The 12274-nt window shown below is 47.6% G+C and overlaps 1 pseudogene; it reads right to left on the reverse strand.

Moving 5' to 3' along the window:
* Positions 1-356: 356 nt before the first annotated feature.
* Positions 357-485, reverse strand: LOC143936278 (5S ribosomal RNA; annotated as a pseudogene).
* Positions 486-12274: the final 11789 nt, after the last annotated feature.

Raw genomic sequence — 12274 nt, forward strand, 5'->3', positions numbered from 1 at the left:
AAGAGGGGGTTGAAAGGTTATGTTAAGCATCCATCTTGTTTCTGTCAGCCATCTTAATATTCACAAACTTCCATTTTACAATATGTACAGTTTGAACACCCCTTTAACTTCTCAGATAACTGTCTCAACATGAGATTCTTCTAACTCATGTGTTCTCACACACTTATCTATAACCTTCACACTGTTTCTCAGCATTCTTTTAGCTACAGAAGGAATTATGTATCTTTTTCTTATATTAATTCAGCTAGTTTAGAACAAAGAACAATAGCGTTTTGTCTTGACCAGCTGTAATCGTCTTGATGTCTACTAGTAGAAAAATATAACAGGTTGTCGACACCAACAACATATTAAAAAAAAGCCTACGGCACCTGGTATTCCCAAGCGGTCTTCCATCCAGGTACTAACCAGGCCCGACACTGCTTAGCATTCGAGATCAGACGAGATAAGATAAGATCGGGAGCATTCAGGGTGATGTAGCCATAGGCGATCTTGCTGGCCACTCTCAACCCTCTTGACAAACGTCAAGATGATCAACCTTGGCAAACAAGCAGAAAAATAAAACAGGTCGTCTACACTAACAACATATTTAAAAAAAGCCTACGGCACCTGGTATTCCCAGGAGGTCTCTCATCCAAGCACTAAGCAGGGCCGACCCTGCTTAGCATCCGAGATCAGACGAGATCGTGCGCATTCAGGGTGATATTGAACCTAGAAGAAAATTCGATCGATTGATTGTGAAAGACCGGAGAATTTCAGATATACAGAAGTCTTGAAAGACGGTGGACAGCGGGAAAACTGACGAGTTTTATATTTGGTGAGTAGAAAAGTAATATGGAATTTGTAGATGTTTTAGCTGATGAAAGTACATTAGAATTTAAAGGTTTAGCGAAACAGGTTTCTGATGCTGTCATCAGTTGCTGTCAGTTTATCTGTTCATCACTCCCTACATTCCCTCTTTACCATCTTTACCTGCCTGGGAGGGCTAGCTGACCGATGCCTTTTGGATCTTGCTCTTTCCTTAGAATGCACATTGAATCGCCCCCAGCACATCGCATCGCCCAAAGCACATTGCATCACCCCAACACATCAAATCGCATCAGAACATTGAATCACATCACCCAAGCACATCGCATTGAATCGCCCCAGCACATCGATCCGCATCTCCCCCAGAACATCGAATCACATCACCCCAGCACATTGCATCACCCCCAACACTTCGAATTGCATCATCACATCGAATCGCATCGCCCCAGCAAATCGAATCGCATCTCCCCCAGCACATTGCATCTCCCAGCACATCTAATCGCCCCAGCACATCAAATCGCCCAAAGCACATTGCATCCCCCCCAAAACATCGAATCACATCAGCACATCAAATCGCTTTGCCCCATCACATAGCATCAAAACAAATTGCCCAAGCACATCGCATCGCCCCAGCACATCAAATCGCATTACCCATCGCATCGAATCGCATCACCCAAGCACATCGCATTGAATCGCTCCCAGCACATCAAATCGGATCTCCCCCAGAAAATCGAATCGCATCACCCCAGCACATTGCATCACCCCCAACACTTCAAATTGCATCAGCACATCGAATCGCATAGCCCCAGCACATCTCATCGCCCCCAGCACATCACATCTCCCCAGCAAATCGAATCGCATCTCCCCCAGCACATTGCATCCCCCCCAGCACATCAAATCGCCCCAGCGCATCAAATTGCCCAAAGCACATTGCATCACCCCCAACACATCGAATCACATCAGCACATCAAATCGCTTTGCCCCACCACATTGCATCGAAACGCATCACCCAAGCACATCGCATCGCCCCAGCACATCGAATCGCATCTCCCTAGAACATCGAATTGCATAACCCCCAGCACATTGCATCACCCCAGCACATCGAATCGCCCCCAGAACATCACATTGGTCCCAGCACATCGAATCGCATCTCCCCAGCACATCGCATTGCCCAAAGCACATTGCATCACCCCCAAAACATCGAATCGCATCAGCACATCGAATCGCTTCGCTCCAAAACACATCGAATCCCATCGCCCAATCGCATCGCATCTCCCCAGAACATCGACTCTCCCCAAAGCACATTGCATCACCCGCAACACATCAAATCGCATCGCCCACAGCACATCACATCGAATCACATCGCCCCAGCACATCGCATTGCCCCCAGCATATCACACCACATTGCCCCCAGCACATAGAATCGCATCTCCCCCAGCACATAGAATCGCATCTCCCCCAGCACATCGAATCGCAACTCCCCCAGCACATTGAATCACCCCCAGCACAACGCATCCCCAAAGCACATTGCATCGCCCAAAGCACATTGCATCACCCCCAACACATCGAATCGCATCAGCACATTGAATCGCTTCATCCCAACACCTCGAATCCCATCGCCCAATCGCATCACATCTCCCCAGAACATCGAATCGCCCCCAGCACATCACATAGAATCGCATCACCCCAGCACATCGCATCGCCCCCCAGCACATGGCATCACATCGAATTGCATCTCCCCCAGCACATTGAATCGCATCTCCCCCAGCACATCGAATCACATCTCCCCAGCACATTGAATCACCCCCAGCGCATCGCATCTCCCAAAGTACATTGCATCACCCGCAACACATCAAATCGCATCACCCCCAGCACATCACATCGAATCGCATCGCCCCAGCACATCGCATCGCCCCCAGCACATCGCATCACATTGCTCCCAGCACACAGAATCGCATCTCCACCAGCACATCGAATCGCATCACCCCCAGCACATCGAATTGCATCTCCCCCAGCACATCGAATCACATCTTCCCAGCACATTGAATCACCCCCAGCACATTGCATCGCCCAAAGCACATTGCATCACCCCCAACACATCGAATTGCATCAGCACATCGAATCGCTTCACCCCAACACCTAGAATCCCATCGCCCAATCGCATCACATATCCCCAGAACATCAAATCGCCCCCAGCACATCACATCGCCCCCAGCACATCGAAGCACATCGAATTGCATCAGCACATCGAATCGCTTCGCCCCCAACACATCGAATCCCATCGCCCAATCGCATCTCCCCAGAACATCGAATCGCCCCAAAGCCCATTGCATCACCCACAACACCTTACATCAGAGTCCCACTTTATAGCAGAGTATCTCCCCCTTGCATCAGAGTGTGGCAGAGTGCCCCCTTCCGCATACACAATATTGTCAAAAGTATTGGGACACCTGCCTTTACACACGAACTTTAATGGAATATCAGTCTTCGTCCATAGGGTTCAATATTTAGTTGCCACACTCTTTGCAGTTATAACAGCTTCAACTATTCTGGGAAGGCTGTCTACAAGGTTTAGGAGTGTGTCTATGGGAATATTTGACCATTCTTCCAATAGTACATTTGTGAGGTCAGGCACTGATGTTGGACGAGAAAGGCCCATCTCGCAGCCTTCACTCTATTTCACCCCAAAGGTGTTCTATTGGGTTGAGGTCAGGACTCTGCATTCCAGTCACGTTCCTCCACCCCAAACACGCTCATCCATGTCTTTACGGATCTTGCTTTGTGCACTGGTCCAAATCACTTGGTGGAGGGGGATTATGGTGTGGTGTTGTTTTTCAGGGGTTGGGCTTGGCCCCTAAATTCCAGTGAAGGCAACACTTAAGGTGTCAGCATACCAAGAAATGTTGGACAATTTCATGCTCTCAACTTTGTGGGAAGTTTGAGGAAGGCCCCTTTCTGTTCCAACATGACTGTGCACCAGTGTACAAAGCATAATCCATAAAAGACATGAATGAGCGAGTTTGGGGTGGAGGAGCTTTACTGGGCTGGACAGATTCTTGACCTCAACCCAATAGAACACCTTTGGGATGAATTAGAGCAGAGAATCCCGAGCCAAGCCTACTCGTCCACATCAGTGCCTGACTTCACAAATGCTCTTCCTGGAAGAATGGTCAAACATTCCCAAAGACACACACCTAAACCTTGGGGTCAGCCTGCCCAGAAGAATTGAAGCTGTTGTAGCTGCAAAAGGGTGGGCCAACTCAATAGTGAATCCTCATTGACCACCAAGGGGAGACGTGCTGCCCATCATTGAGCACCAAGGGGAGACGTGCTGCCCATCATTGACCACCAAGGGGAGACGTGCTGCCCATCATTGACCACCAAGGGGAGACGTGCTGCCCATCATTGACCACCAAAGGGAGACATGCTGCCCATCATTGACCACCAAGGGGAGACATGCTGCCCATCATTGACCACCCAGGGGAGACATGCTGCCCATTGACCACCAATGGGATTAACGTGCCCTGGAGTTAAAAGCTAAATGCATCTTTAAAGAAAAATAAATGTATAAAATTAAGAAAAAATGTGTACCCTTCACTTACTTTAGACGATGATTTAATTTTTTTTTACTGGTTATATGTTTTGAGTTACAGAGGAGGTCTAGGGCTAGAATTATTGCTCTCGCTCTAACGTTCGCAGCGATACCTCACATGTGTGGTTTGAACACCGTTTTCATATGTGGGCGGGACTTATGTATGCGTTCGCTTCTGCATGCGAGCACATGGGGACAGGGGCGCTTTAAAAAAAAAAAATTTTATTGTTCATTTTACTTTATTTATTTTAGTTTGACTTTTTTTCCCCAAAAATAAATTTTTTGATCACTTTTATTCCTATTACAAGGAATGTAAACATCCCTTGTAATAGGAATATGGCATGACAGGTCCTCTTTACAGTGAGATATGGGGTCAATAAGACCCCGCATCTCACCTCTAAGCTGGGAAGCCTGAAAAAAAAAAAAAGATTCTGGCTTTGATCGTATTGGCGAGTCGGTAGAAGCACCAGAGGGCGGCGGGAGGGGGGGTGTCTATGGGTATCACCGACTATGGCTGGGTATGGCTGGGTATCTCTGAGTATGGCTGGGTATCTCTGAGTATGGCTGGGTATCTCTGAGTATGACTGGGTATCTCCAAGTATGACTGGGTATCTCAGAGTATGACTGGATATCTCAGAGTATGGCGTTGCAGAGTATTGCATTGCAGAGCATTGCAGGGTATTGGTGGGTGTTGCAGAGCATTGCAGAATGTTGTAGGGTATTGGCGGGTGCTGCAGAGTATTGCCGAGTGTTGCAGGGTATTGGCGGGTGTTGCAGAACATTGCAGAGTGTTGTAGGGTATTGGCGGGTGTTGCAGAGTATTGCAGAGTGTTGCAGGGTATTGGCGGGTGTTGCAGAACATTGCAGAGTGTTGCAGGGTATTGCAGAGTGTTGCAGGGTATTGCAGAGTGTTGCAGGGTATTGCAGGGTGTTGCAGGGTATTGGCGGGTGTTGCAGAGTGTTGCAGGGTATTGGCGGGTGTTGCAGAGCATTGCAGAGTGTTGCAGAGCATTGCAGAGTGTTGCAGAGCATTGCAGAGTGTTGCAGGGTATTGGCGGGTGTTGCAGGGTATTGCAGGGTGTTGCAGGATATTGGCGGGTGTTGCAGGGTATTGGCCGGTGTTGCAGAGCATTGCAGAGTGTTGTTGCAGGGTATTGCAGAGTGGTGTTGCAGGGTATTGCAGGGTGTTGCAGAGTGTTGCAGGGTATTGGCGGGTGTTGCAGAGCATTGCAGAGTGTTGCAGAGTATTGGCGGGTGTTGCAGAGCATTGCAGATCATTGCAGGGTGTTGCAGAGCATAGCAGGGTGTTGCAGGGTATTGGCGGGTGTTGCAGGGTATTGGCGGGTGTCGCAGAGCATTGCAGAGTGTTGTTGCAGGGTATTGCAGAGTATTGCAGCAGAGTATTGTAGAGTATTGAAGCAGAGTATTGCAGAGTAATGGCAGGGTATGATGGGGTTAATTTTCGATGAGCAGCAGGCATATAGATGGATTTGAAAAAAGCCTATCAGTTGGCTGGAGGAGCATGTAGACTGGCTGTGGCTTTAGCCTTGGTGTCTAATGCCATTAAAGTTTGGACAGAAAACATTGAAGTAGTCATCCGAGAAGATGTACCAAAGGACAACATTATAAAAGCCATGGGCAGCCGACGCAGCATCAAAACAAAACTGGTGCAAAATCCCTTTTGATGGGAAGGCACTCTTTGGAGAAAGACTGGAAAAGGCAATCTCGAGAGTGACAGGAGGGAAGTTGGGGCTACTTCCCCAGGATAGAAGGGTGAGGCATTCACACGTGGTATCAACAAAATTCCAAGCTTCCAGGAATAGGAATTTCTCCAACTTTAGACAAGGCAGAGACCCCAAAAAGAATTGGAGGAGTACTCAGGCCACGTTTCTAAAGGCAAATAGAGAAGCCTCTCCAATACTCAGGAGGGGACAAAATCCTTTTGACAAAAGGCCACTGCAGCCAGGTTGAAGAGGTTTGCGGAGGTATCGGGCAGTCGTTGCGAAGATCCGTGGGTGGTCTCTACAGTCCGTTTTACCCATTTTTGGACCTTCCAAGATGTGCCCCCACAAGACTCGTTAGTTCTAACAAAAAGTCCAACTTCACAGCAGAAAGCGGAAGCTCTGCAGAAATATCTTCACCTTCTTGTAGTACAACAGGCAGTTTTACCGGTCCCTCCCTCCGAGAGATTCATGGGATTCTATTCTCCTCTCTTCCTCATCCCCAAGAAGAGTGGAGAGTGGAGACCAGTGGTGGATCTGAAGAGGTTAAATCGTTTCATACAGCTCGACTCGTTCAAGATGGAATCCTTGCAGACGATCATCCAGATGGTCCAACCAGGAGACTGCTTGCTATCGGTAGACTTGCAAGATGCTTATTTCCATGTTCCCGTGTTACCAGCATTCCAAAGATTTTTGAGAGTGGCAATAGGCTCAACACATCTCCAGTTTCAATGCCTGCCTTTTGGCCTATGCACATCACCAAGGATATTCTCAAAAGTTCTAATTTCAGCCCTGGCACCTTCGAGTCTTTCACTTTTTGGATGACATTCTACTGCTAGCGTCTGATCAAGCCCAGCTACGGGACTACAAGGAGTTTCTTCTGAGGACTCTGAGAGAGTTTGGATGGTTAGTAAATACAGAGAAGAGCCTCCTAACCCCAACTCAGGTGATGATTTACCTGGGTGCTCTATTCAATACCAAGGCTGGTACAGTGCGCCTCCCTCCCCAGAAGGTGAAGGCGATTGTTCAGAAGATGGTCCACGTCAGATCTCTCTCCCACCTGTCAGCCTCGAATTGCTTGAGTTTAATCGGGACCATGGCGGCTTGCCTTTCCAATGTTACCTTGGGCTCATTGGCATCTGAGGACTTTTCAATGGGACTTTTTGACGCAGTGGAGGAAGAAGTCCCTATGTCAGAGAATATCAATTTCAGCTTCTATGAAGAGAAGTCTCCTCTGGGGGTCGAAGGAAGACCTAATTTCAAAGCCTCGGCTCCTGCAATGCCCTTCCTGGGCCATTCTTACCACCGACGCAAGTTCGAAAGGGTGGGGAGCACACTGAGATCACCTGGCAGTGCAAGGGAAATGGGACGTCCCTGTGGCGGGGGTAGTCTCCAACGTCTTAGAGCTGCGAGCAGTGTATTTAGCTCTGCTGAGTCTAAAAGAACATCTACATCTAAGAACATCTCAGCGTATGCCCCGCCGGTCAAGATCCCAGTGTTCCCGCAGCTTCTCTCACAGGAGAAATTGGTGCACCCAGCTCCTCACAAACTGAATCTACATCTTTGGATCTTGAGCGGCAGAATTTCCAGTCATTAGGATTCTCAGTGGGGGTGATTTCTACTCTCCTAAAGGCTAGGAAACCTTCCACAAACTTTATCTATTCTAAAATATGGAATACATTTAAAACATTTGCAGAAAGTAAGCAGTGGGACCCCACCACTCCGTCCACCTCAGTAGTTTTGGAGTTTCTGCAGAATGGTTTAGATCTGCGGCTCAGTTTAACCAGTAGAGACCCGCGCTATAGCCAAATGACGGCTACAGTGCGGACCTCCTTTGCCGGGACGACGTCTATCGACATCGTCCCGTGCACGAGCGCCCTGCCCGTTTATGAGACTCGCCTGATCACAGATCCAAGCAAGGGGTTGATCCCGACCCCTTACCATGTGATCAGCTGTCAGCCAATGACAGCTGATCATGAGATACAACGAAGCCGGTAATCGGCTATCTTTCCTCCTCGCGCTGACAGCGCGAGGAGAAAAAAAAAGAGCCGATCACCGGCGGCCGTGATCGGGACATCAGTCACGATCACGACCAGCTTACCAGTACCCACCTGCCCCCTGCCAGTGCCACCTCTGTAATAAAAAAGTGCCCCCAATCAGTGCCACCCAGCAGTGCCCATAGTGCCACCCAGCAGTGCCCACAGTGCCACACATCAGTGCCCACAGTGCCACACATCAGTGCCCACAATCTGCCTCAACAACGGAGCTGCACCCCAGTGCCACATATCCGTGCCCATCAGTGTCATCTACCAGTGCCCATCAGCGCCGCCCATCAGTGCCCAGCAGTGCCACCTATCAGAGCCACCTATCAGTGCCACCTATCAGTGCCCATCAGTCCCATCTATCAGTGGTACCTATTAGTGCCACCCATCCTGAACTACACCTATACCATACCAGTTCTTAAAATAACTTTTGTGGACCTAATAGCTAGCGATTTGGGTCACTGCAGTCTCTCCCTGCTCCAAAGGAAGACTTATGAACCGAAAGCTTCTGTCGAAAGGCTTCATCATAAGAGAACCAAGCTAAACCTGGAACATTTTTATAAGCTTCTAAAATTATTTCAACATGATGAAACATACCGCTACATAACTCAGGATGACATTCGCCCATTACACTAGCATAAATACAAAAAGATTGTAACCAATTATTAAAATTGCGTGTGCCTAAACGTCTCCTGTCATCATCAGATTTCTCACCATATTTTTTATCAAACCTAACCATTTTCACATTAAACAATATGGTTCTAATGCTAACTAATAACCGTACTAAAGCCTAACAAAAAAATAAAAATAAATCAATTATGTGCATTGTGTCTGAATACTCCTCTGTTGGGACCACAAAGAGCTGGAAACCAACGGGAAATCAATCGCAATGCATTCTATGCTGCGCCAGGCTGGGCATGAATCAGCAGCAAAGGGCAAATTAATGGCATTGTATACAAACAATGCTACCATGGGCTTGGGAGGGGGTCCTGTCGAAAGCCTAGCTGCAACAAATGGGCAGCAAGAAATCTATGTGCATTGCATCTGAACACTGCTCTGTTGGGACCACAGAGAGCCTGAAAAGGGAAATCAGGCGCAATACATTCTATGCTGCGCCAGACTGGGTATGAATCAGCAGCAAAGGGCGAATTAATGGCATTGTATAAAACCAATGCTACAGTGGGCTTGATTGTGCAACACATCATTTGCATTTCATATAACTGGCTCCCCTAGAGCAGCCAATCACTATCTGCATTGCTTATGAATGCTGCTTTGTTGGGACCACAAAAAGCATATGCACAAGGTGAAATCATTTGCAATGCATTCTACACTGCTCCAAGTTGGGCATATAAATGAGTAGTGGAGGGGAAATAATGGCATTGTAAACAAACAATGCTTCAGTGGGCTTGATTGCACAACACATCATTTGAATTTCATATAAACCAAAGGCCGGCTCTAGTAGAGCAGCCATTTACTATTTACATTGCCTATGAAATCTGCTCTGTTGGGACCACAGAGCATATGCGCAAGGGGAAATCACTGGCAATGCATTCTACACTGCTCCAAGGTGGGCATACTAATGAGCAGCAAATGGGTAGTTAACAGCATTATATACAAACAATGCTACAGTGGGCTTGGGAGGGGGTCCTGTCTAAATCCCGCTCTAGCAAATGGGCAGCAAGTGATATCTATGTGCATTGTGCCTGAACCCTACTCTGTTTTTGCTTGCTACTGGCTACACTATACATGGACATTAATGAATAGTTTTCATTGAAAACTTTCATATGGTTTAAATTATGGACGTTTAAACCTATTTGTGTGGGAATGGCATGTGTCATACCTTTTCCCCTATGGGGAGAAGACATCTTGACCCAGTCCCTAAAGTCTGAACCAAGAATAGGGCACGTTGATTTTGGACTGGCCAAAGTTTGTTGGCTGTAGTATGGTGCCCTCATACTCTAACCAAGAAAAGCTAAGAACCATTCCAAGATCAAAACACCGAATTCCCAGGAAGAAAGGATGAATAGTTAGAATAGGATCTGCCATTCACTTCATAGGCCATAACCAAACATTTGGACTGCCTGCCATGTTGCCCTAGAAGCAGTTGGAAGAGAGACTGAATCAGATCTAGCCCGGCCTTCTCAGAGGAATGAGCACTCTTCCGCAAGTCCAGCACGAACTGAGATTGACCCAGTCCCTCAGCCTTCTACTTCAGAACAACCTAGCAACCAGACTAGAGGCTTAATTATAGCTTACAATTGAAATGTAAGATGGTCTTCCAACAGCCGCCCTTTACTTCCAGAGAGCGGGGGCTCTCTGTAGACTTCCCCCAAGAGGGATCAGACTGAAATCCCTGCTCTCTTTCTTATTCCTAACTCCATCCAGCAATATTTTTGGATCCACAAAATTCAGTGGGTAAACCCAAGCAATGAGTTCTGATTAAAGCTCATAACTCAGGCAGTTGATTGAGCTATATACTTTTTCATTCCTAACGCAGTCAAGCAATATTTTTGGGTCCACAAAATTCAGTGATGAACCCAAGCAATGAGTTATGATTAAGGCAATAAGGAAAGCAATTCAATATAATCCCCTTTCCAAATCTTTTCTTTAACTGAAATAGGTAACAGGCACTGCACTGCTTCTATAGCATGTTAGACAATTTATTTTATCATCCTTAACCACTTAAGGACCGCCGCATGGCAATGTACATCGGTGCAATGGCACCGACAGGCACAAGGGCAGCACAGTGGTGTAGTGGTTAGCACTCTAACCTAGCAGTAAGAAGGGTCACTGGTTCAAATCCCAACCACAACACTACCTGCCTGGAGTTTGCATGTTCTCCCTGTGCCTACGTGGGTTTCCTCCGGGTACTCCAGTTTCCTCCCACAATCCAAAGACATGCAGGTAGGTTAATTGGCCTCTGTTCAAAATTGGCCCTAGTATATGCATAGGGACCTTGGATTGTGGGCTCCTTGAGGGTAGGGACCAATGTGAGTGTGCAATGTACAGGAATAGGGACAATTGTAGACACTCACTCAGATTGAACTGGATGGACTGGTGTCTTTTTTTTAACCTAACTAACTATGAAACTATGAAAGCACGTACATGTACATGCTCGCCTTCCAGCGGGTGGGGGGTCCGATGGAACCCCCCTCCCGCTGGATGCGGCGGTCCGTTTCGCTTCAGGAGCGATCCGGGATGAGGGGATGGCCGTTGGTTTCTGGCCATCCCCTCTCGATCGCTCCTGGCGAATGAGAAGCTTCCCCCGCTGTGTATAGTAAACACAGGCAGGGATGTCATTCTCCTCGGGGCGGTCTTATTGACCGGACTACGAGGAGAACAGTGAAAGTAAGTGTGCACCAACACTACACTGACATGTAGGCACACATAGACACATAAACCCCCCCTCCCCCTCCCAGTTACAGTGTCACTGATTGCAGTGATAATTTATTTATTGATCACTGCATTTAGTGTCAGTTGTGACAGTAAAAGCTGTCAGGGCAGTTAATGTTAGGTCCAGGGTAGCCCCCTACCCCCCCCAAATAAAGGTTTAACCCCCTGATTGCCCCTAGAGTTAACCCTTTCACCCCTTTTGCCAGTGTCACTAAGCAATCGTTTTTCTGATCGCTGCATTAGTGTCACTGGTGCCGCTAAGTAGCTAGTTATTTTTTTAGGTTCACCGCCAGGTTTTTATAGCGCTAGGTACCCCGATATACTACCCAATAACGGTTTTAACCCCCTGATTGCCCCTAGTTAACCCTTTCACCAGCGATCACCGTATAAGTGTCACTGGTTACGCTGGTTAGCCAGTTACTTATTTAGGTTCCCCGTCAGGTTTTTATATAGCGCCAGGGACCCCCATATACTACCTAATAAAGATTTTAACCCCCTGGTTGCCGCTAGTTAACCCTTTCACCAGTGATCTCCGTATAAGTGTTATGGGTGAATCTGGTTAGTTGGTTTGCTTTTTATAGCATCAGGGCACCCACCATTTACTACCTAATAAAGGTTTAAGCCCCTGATCACCCGGCGGGTGATATCAATTAGGTTTTAGGGTCAGGGTCTGCGTCGCCCCAGGTAGCGCTAGGTTAGTGCCAGTACCGCTAACACCCACG

Source organism: Lithobates pipiens, unplaced genomic scaffold (assembly GCF_037356315.1).
Source record: "Lithobates pipiens isolate NorthernLeopardFrog02 unplaced genomic scaffold, aLitPip1_a1.2 Scaffold_28, whole genome shotgun sequence".
NCBI lineage: Eukaryota > Metazoa > Chordata > Amphibia > Anura > Ranidae > Lithobates > Lithobates pipiens.